The sequence below is a fragment of the Salvelinus sp. IW2-2015 genome, unplaced genomic scaffold (assembly GCF_002910315.2).
Source record: "Salvelinus sp. IW2-2015 unplaced genomic scaffold, ASM291031v2 Un_scaffold4244, whole genome shotgun sequence".
Classification (NCBI taxonomy): Eukaryota; Metazoa; Chordata; class Actinopteri; order Salmoniformes; family Salmonidae; genus Salvelinus; species Salvelinus sp. IW2-2015.
Genome location: NW_019945515.1, coordinates 11,284 through 19,802, shown reverse-complemented (window position 1 = coordinate 19,802; position 8,519 = coordinate 11,284). Strand labels below are relative to the sequence as shown.

Here is an 8,519-nt window from a genome sequence, read left to right as displayed (position 1 = left end):
TCCGCAGGGGGGGACGGAACAGCCTCTTAGTTGGTGTCAGTCTCGAGTGAAGACAAAATGAAGGCAGCCCAAGTGCAAATCGGCGTTCCGCCAAGAGTACTTATTTGCGTGGGAGTGTGTGGGGCTGAAGATAACACGCCGATAGCGCCCAGCTGTTTATTTAGTGACTAAGACCAGACCCCACGGTCGACTGGACGTAGACGCGAGCTGCAGACATCGGGTTTTAGATGTAGAGGCTAAGAGGAGATGCTATATGGAATTGAACAGAAAAGGAATGTCACGCGTGTTAGTGGCTGCAGAGGGACGAGGTTGATAACAGCGTAGTCTGGGAATTTGTCCCTCCTAGACCCACTCACACCCAATATTTCTGATACTCACCAATTCAAAACTTTCTAGAAATGAGAGCTGGTGAAATCGTGCTGCTGCACTGGGGTTGCTTTTTTGATACAGTGGTGTTTAGTTGGAACATAGAGTATATTTGCGACTCTGTAAATCCACAATGAGTTCAACCACTATAGGCCTAAACACATATTACTTTGTTCCTCGCTGAGACCCAGGTTTACCAGTGTAAATATCTCCTACTTCCGAGACAAAAAACACATGGTTCCATCACTATATGTATAGTTTTCTGATTGTTGGTGTGTTTGAGTCGGCAACGATGAGAGTGGAGTGCAATTCCCCGTTCTTTCCCCCAGTCTCCGGTTCTTCAATAGGGAGAATGGCTCCAGAGAAAGTATTCAAACCAAATGGGCGCTCCCTTGGCATTAGCAGACAGATGCAACATGCCAAGTACGTGCGTTGCCGTCGCGGTTGATTACACCGATGGTTTTAAATAGTTATCAATCGGCGCATAAACTCTTCGCCGGCCGACCCCAACCGATCCAATCAGATGTTAAGCTATCCAGTGCTACCTTCAACCTTTTCCCCTTTGTATCCGTCCACACACATAACATTATTCACAGACAGTAAAACTCACCTTACACCCCTGTCTGGAAATCCATCTCTCCTTATAGCAAACGCTATAGCAAGAGAGCACCGAATTATAAGAGCTGAAAGGGAGAGGTGGTATCTGGAGGCAGTTTTTCCCAATGAATTCCTTTACCACATCTTCGCCCTTTTAATATTTGCTTGTTCCACCTCGTCTGCCTCATCCTTCACTGGTCTTCTTGAGACGTCAGCGCGTTGGTGCAGCCAGGCTCCTATATGAGAATGACGCATCATGTTTAAATAGAAACGCAAGTGTGTTCTGCTATTAAATAGTCTCAATTTATAATCGAAGCTGTGTCTGGCTAGTCCAATTGATAGTTTCCGTGGTTCTGTGTAAGGCTATAGAAGTTTACTTAGCTATATGTGTGTGTTACTAACTTCTGAACGGTGTGGTGGTGGGTATTCATCAATAATCTGTGAATGCTCGGTGTATATACGCGTGTGGGTTTACTATGGGGAATGACAATGTGTGTGCGTGTGGACTCGTCTAGGAAGCTGGTGTGTTTTTCGGTGAACAGCTGTGTGTTTCTGCTGTGCGGTAATGAAAGCTTTGTAAGATTCTGTGTGTCTAGTGTAGCTGTGTGTGTTTGATATAATAATTGAAGAACTGGTGTGTTCTCTTAATGAACTTTGTGTGTGTGATTATCGTAATACTAATGATAGCCTGTGTGGATCTGTGCTGTCTCTAAGAGATACGCTGTAGTGTTTGTCGTGCTCTAGTGAAGCTGTTGTGTGTTTTAAACTAACTGTAGACTGAAGGCGGTAGAGATGATTCTGGTGTTGGTCGTATCATCTAGCATGTGTAGGTGTTTGTGTGCGCTAGTCGCAGAATTCTGTGTGTGTCTTACTACTACGTGAGAAGCTGTACGTCTGTTTCGTTTCTGTTCTTAGAGATGACAGTATTTCCATTCGACCGCCTGTGTTGTTCTGTTGCTTGTGTGCTCATGTTTACACCTTGTGTCTTGTGTGTTCTCCGAATTCAGTGGGACGTCTGGTGCTGCTAGGTACTAAACACTACCAAGTGGAACACGTCTGTGTGGTCTGTCCATGATTCGTGTCTAGGTGGACATAGTAGGTATGTTGACTATATTGTTTTAGATAGATGTCTGTGGCTGTCATTGATGTGCGCTGTTTCAGTGAGTATGTAGAGGTAGTAGATGTGGGTCGTTACTCAGTAAGTGAGAGCTTTCGTAGACTGGTTGACTAGATGGTAGTCATGTGGTAAGTATGTTTAAGTATCATCTTGGAGATGGCAATCTGATGAACCTGCACACGGTCTCACGACTTTCTAGGAGCAAGTAACAGCACCTCGTCACAGCGCATCCAATCATTGTGGTTTATTTATTTAGATAGGAGGGTAAGATTTATCAGCGTTGTTATGATTTCTTAGCAGAGGGATTAGACGAGTGTTTAGTGGGATATCCTTCTCAATCAATTAGTCTAAGTAGATGACTTGCCATTTGCTAGTGATTCAGTTATCCAGAATCCACCATCCGCTATATCTAAGATGTTCCGCACTTTCTATAACGTTTGATGGCGCCAGAAACCAAACAAACGCACTTCATCACCTAGTACATGTGGTTACGTCAAGCTCATACTTGGAACAACAGATACAGATGTAAGGGAGAACGTTTTACATTTGTGCATTATAGCATGTATAATCAATGTTACGAACCGTTAGTTTTAGAGTCACGGACCAGTAATATTTGACATTTTAGTTATCTTCTTGTATTCATGTTTATCTGTATACAGGGACCCGCTAGTCTGGTCAGGCTAGCCCATCACCCTCCATCTGTCTCTGGAAGAACATCCCGTTGGATTTCTAGCTGCCATCTGACTATATTTCACTAGTTGTGGGTCTGTGTAATGGTAGAACCAAGTTTGATGTAGTTCTACTCTCGTCATGAGTTTATACGAGATTGTAAATGAAAGAAAAACACCCTTTCTCAGAGCATTATTGGTAGGATTTGGCCTGATGACTTTTCAGATCACCCAGCAATGCCTATCTATCAGCTAAAGTAGTGTGAGATTCGAGGTAGTATGGTTCGTGGTGATTTTTTTCAGCCATTCCTGACTGTGTAACCCATGAACAATACGTAAACAGCTGATATGTTGGACAGGAGCTCGAGAAACATCGTGAAGTGCTATTCTTGGCCATAGTATTCTGTCTCTGGGTACGCTCAAGCCAACTACTGCTCAGAGAGTGCTGGAGAAGATCGGTCTGATAATTCTTGGTCATACAAAGCGTCAGGCAATCAAAAAGAATGTCTCACTCACTCTGATCCAACTGAAATCTACTCAGTGTTTCAGTTGGCAAGAACCGGTTAATATGTGTAAATATTTGTATGAATACAACCCAAGATTCAACACTGAGACATAAACTGAACAATTCCACAGACATGTGACTAACAGAATGGAATAATGTGTTCACCACTATGAGTAACACAAAGAGGTGAATTGTGGTGAGACAGAGATCAAAGTAACAGTCAGTATCTCACTGGCTGTGGGACTAGATCAGCAGAGCAACAAATGTGTTAAATAGTATCTTTCAGTAATTATGGCAGTGCATCTCCTGCACGAAGTTACACTGGAAATTATCACACACTTCTTCTCACTCGCATAGGTGACTCGTATGACAAGTGCCCCGGTGACATGTATAAGTATCCTAAGTGTTGTGGTGTATAAATCGAGCCGCTACGCAGCTCTACACTGATTTACATATGTACTAAGCACGACTCCGACCGCAAAATAAACACAATAGAATCTCAGGTTCTTTTTCAAGATATTGACTTTGAGTGTCACTCTGTGTGGCTCAAAGTAGGTGTTCCACCACAGTGTACAAAAAATTGCGATATGCGTCGTCAGGAAGAAGTCAGAAGAATAAGTTGTACTATATTTACATAGTGTGTAACCTCGCTGGGGCAGTCACCTCATATGAGACCATATAACTAAAGGAGATCTAAAAAGGATAATATGACAGATGGGTCGCTGATGTCACCCTTTGTGGCATTCTAGGACTCACTGGAGGAAATATGCGTCAGAACGGGCGAGTTTGTTAGCTGGGATTGTTTTGAAAGTGATGTCACAGCTTTATGTGCTGGAGTTGGGCTATAATTTTTTCTGTAGATACAACTCATCGCACTCAGTTATTGTAGGTTCTGGGACGTGTGTCGACTCAAATGTTGTGCGATGTACAAGTGATTGGTTGTATGGTAGAAACTCCTCTGCTAAGAATGCGAGAAATCAACCACATTGTATGCAGAACGAGGAGAGTGTGTCGCAGAATTCGTGTTTGTCGTTCTCTCCCTTCGTTCTAGATCGATACGGCGTTGGAGCATACTGCTCTGTATGGAATTCATTTGACAGACAAGTCTCAGTCGACGATGCTGTGACACACGGGCAACCAGGACAAGTGAGTCAGGACCACATTTCCCTGGGCCCCTACGAAGTCGACATCCGCTCCATGAGTACAGGCCATCGCGTAATGCTCAATTCCTTCGACGATAAACGCGAACTACACCGCACCATCACCCACTGAGGTGAAGAACAAAAAGACTGTTGCGACTCAGCTTTTAGTGAAGTGTATTGTGTGGTTTTGTCCATAGAGTCCTTATCTGTGTCCATTGCATCTAGTGGGTTTTAGTGCCGAGCATATGTGTGTGCAACAGTAGAGGTGTTGCCTAGAGTGATTGTTCTTGTGTAGAGGACGTGTTTTTACAACACAGACTCGTGAGACAAGGTCACCTCAAGTCTCAGCTTCTCAGTCAGCCTGAGTATTTTGGTGTAAACAGATGCCTGGGTGCTATCTGAGTGGAGTAATGTGGGGACTTGATGCACAGTCTCCTGGCCCTCTCAAGTAACTACTATCCGCTAGTGTGTGCTTTATACTTGTGGTAGCAGGACCATCGAGTTGAAGTTATGATCTTTCTTTAGTCTGTACCAAGCTGTGTTTTATGAGAGTCGGGTTAGCTTTTAACGACAACTTCTTATTTCTAGCAAGCGCAATAAGTATTCATATACTATGTATTGCAGTGAATGGAGTGGGTGGGAGTGAGGAGTCCCAGTATTTCTTGTATCACAACTGTTGCCCGCAGCAGTGGGTTAGGAGTGAGGAGTCACCAGTACTCGTGTAATTAAACCTGTGTGCTTGCAGCAGTGGGTAGAGTGAGGAGTCAACCAGTACTGTGTTTAAACGCTGTTGCCTCAGCAACATATCATTTAAGTTATGCAAGATTATTATGAGTAATTCATATACAACATTTGTTATAGGCTATTTCTTTCTAAATATCACCCAGGGCTGCTCCTAACCTGTTCCTGGGTGATAGCTATTACTGTCTGTATCGTTCACGTCTGACAGCATGTCGACCCAGTGAGAGTAGAGTAACGTCCTGTCACGTTCACTTACCATCCCCAGTGAGAGATAAGTCCTGTACGTTCCACTCGCCATCCACCAGTCGCACCGAGAGATAACCAGTTCCATGTACGTTCATGAAGATCGTGAAGTTATTTTGGATTTTTCGATTAATACCATCTCCCAGTGAGAGATTATTATGGAAAAGACACACGGGTCTGTCCTGGAAAAGCGGACATTCTATTTGTTTCTGTTGTACGGAGGTTTATTAACCGTTTCTATTTGTGTTGCTCACAGAATTGTATATATTAAATTAAAAAAAAACTCTACGTCCTCTATTCCGCCAATCCACGCATGAGAGATGATAGTCATACGTTCCTGTCGTATCCCTTGTGTGCTCAGATGTACTCATAAACAATGTGCATGTACTTTCCATCCCATCCAGTGAGAGCTAACGTCCTGTAACGTTCAACTTCCCTCTCCCAGTGAGAGAGATACCGTCCTGTAGTTCCACTCCACTTCACATCCCCAGTGAGAGTACCGGTTCCTGATAAGCGTTCACTCCATCCCCCAGTAGAGAGATAAGTCTGTAGTTGACTGTTCCATCCCCAGTGGAAGAGATACCGTTCCTGTACGTTTATATCCATCCCAGTTGGGAAAAAGGATACAGAGTACGTCCTGTACGTTCCACTCAATCCCAGGTGAGAAGATACCGTCCTGTACGTTCACAGCCAATCCCCAGTTGTAAACTAGCCTGGTTCAGCTTATCAACAGCTAATTATTAGAATCAGTGTAGCATTTAGATTGGTTTGGAAGTGAAAATCCTACAGCGACGGGTAGGAGCTCTCAGTAACAGGGGTTGAGCGCCTGGGCTACACAAGCAGATTTCAACAATACCAGTAATTTGTGTACATTTAAAGAAATGCTGGTATACAATTTCTTATTGTAACCTTTTATTTTAACTTGGCAAGTAGTTAAAGAACAAATTCCTATTTTGAATGACAAGCCTAGGAACAGTTGGGATTAGCTGCCTTGTTCAATTAAATACAATATTAAAAATATATGTCAATGATGCATTTTTTTTCAATTTGGTTGCAATGGCTTGTGAAAAAACAGCTTGTACTGGCACAGGGTGCAAAAAAATATATATTCCCAAAGTTTAGCATGTCTTTGCAGCGGGACTCTTATTTTGAAGAAAACAAATCTACATTCATGCCGCCAGCATAATATCCTGCTGCTAGGAGAACGGTAAATCAACTACGGAAGAGTATTAGGGCCAAGCGAAGAGAAAACCAAAAATTATGTACTTAAAGGTTGACTTTGGGCAAAAACAACGGCTTTAAACTGTATAACCGATCAATACCCCATCATGCCAGGTCATTTAATGTTTAAAAATAACAAAATGGCTGAATAAGATATTTAGCTACAGAAGTGCCATTTCTTACAGATCTCTACAGCTTCTGTCCAAAAACAAATCCTGTAAAATGACGTCAACACAAACTGGAGGGCAGTGGAGGCTGCTGAGGGGCAGAGGAGGCTGCTGGGGGAAGGACGGCTCATAATAATGGCTGGAAAGGAGCGAATGGAATGGCATCAAACAAATAGGAAACCATGTGTTTGATACTATTCCACCTATTCCGCTCCAGCCATTACCATGAGCCCATCCTCCCAAATTAAGGTGCCACCAACATCCTGTGTTGGAGGAGTTACTGGCTAGCTTAGCTAACAAACTATCTACAGTGGCTAGCTTAGCTAACAAACTAGCTACGGTGGCTAGCTTAGCTAACAAACTAGCTACGGTGGCTAGCTTAGCTAACAAACTAGCTACGGTGGCTAGCTTAGCTAACAAACTAGCTACATTGGCTAGCTTAGCTAACAAACTAGCTACATTGGCTAGCTTAGCTAACAAACTAGCTACATTGGTTGCTGCGCGCATGACCAGAAAAACACATGGATGAACCACTTATGCCACACCCCATTTCTGTCAAAATTGAGAAAGAGGCTGAGTAGGACGATGTTTTGTACCCAAAGTTCACCTATTTTTTTTAAACAAATATATATTTTTTTTAAATGCATGAATAACACTTCAAATTCTCAGAATGTTGAGAATAAAGTTGTATTATTTTGAGACTAGTCTAAATTAAACTTAGAGAATAAAGTCCAAATATTTCAAGAATAAAGTGTACATTTAATTTCAAGAACATCATTCCTCCTCAGACCTTASTCCTTAACTAGTCWAGTGTCAACCCTCRCCTAGTCAAGTATCAACCATGCACAAGTCAAGTATCACCACTCCTCCTAAACCCTCCCCTAGTCAAATATCACCCCTCCCCTAGTCAAGTATCACCACTCCTCCTAAACCCTCCCCTAGTCAAGTATCACCACTCCTCCTAAACCCTCCCCTAGTCAAGTATCACCACCCCTCCTAAACCCTCCCCTAGTCAAGTATCACCACTCCTCCTAAACCCTCCCCGTCAGTTATGGAATGAGTTCCTAATATGTATTCCGTACCTTGCTGATCCCAGAGGTCACGTGATTATGGCTGAGAAAAATATCCTGCTGTAGCCTCCTCCCTCCAAAATGTTTGACTTTATTCTCTAAATATTATTTCTACTTTATTCTCGAATTATTGCGACTTTAACTCAATTGTATTTTTTCTCCAATGAATTGTGATTTATTCTCAAGTATTTCGAGTTTTTGATAGCACCCTCTATGCAATGTATTTTTCCCTAGCACCCCTTATGCAAGTAAATTTTTCCCCATCTTTACTGGCCTATTTCAAGGCTGTATCACATCCGGCCGTATTTGGAGTCCATTAGGGCGGCGCACAAAATTGGCCCAGCGTCGTCGCGGGTTTTGACCGGTGGTAGGCCGTCCATTGTAAATTAAGAAATTTGTTCTTAACTGACTGCCTAGTTCAGTAAATGTTAAATAAATAAATGGATTATTCATCTAAGTGCTTTCCTTCTTGGACTCTTAGTGGGGCGTTCATTCCAAATTGGTTTGGTGCGGTTTTCTGAACTTCTGGGCGTTTTACCCCCTTAGTTTCGGACTGTTCGGTTCTTATGGACTGGTGTGCACACATATACTTGTAACAAAGAGTCGACCTGATTTCGAACTATAGTTTAAAAAAAATATTTGCGAAAACGCATTTAAAAAAAAAAGTAGGCTTCAGCGCGGA

The 8,519-nt window shown here is 42.7% G+C and overlaps 1 pseudogene; it reads right to left on the bottom strand.

Moving 5' to 3' along the window:
- Positions 1-8,519, bottom strand: part of LOC112077064 (serine protease FAM111A-like) — a 28,020-nt pseudogene that overhangs the window by 19,092 nt on the left and 409 nt on the right.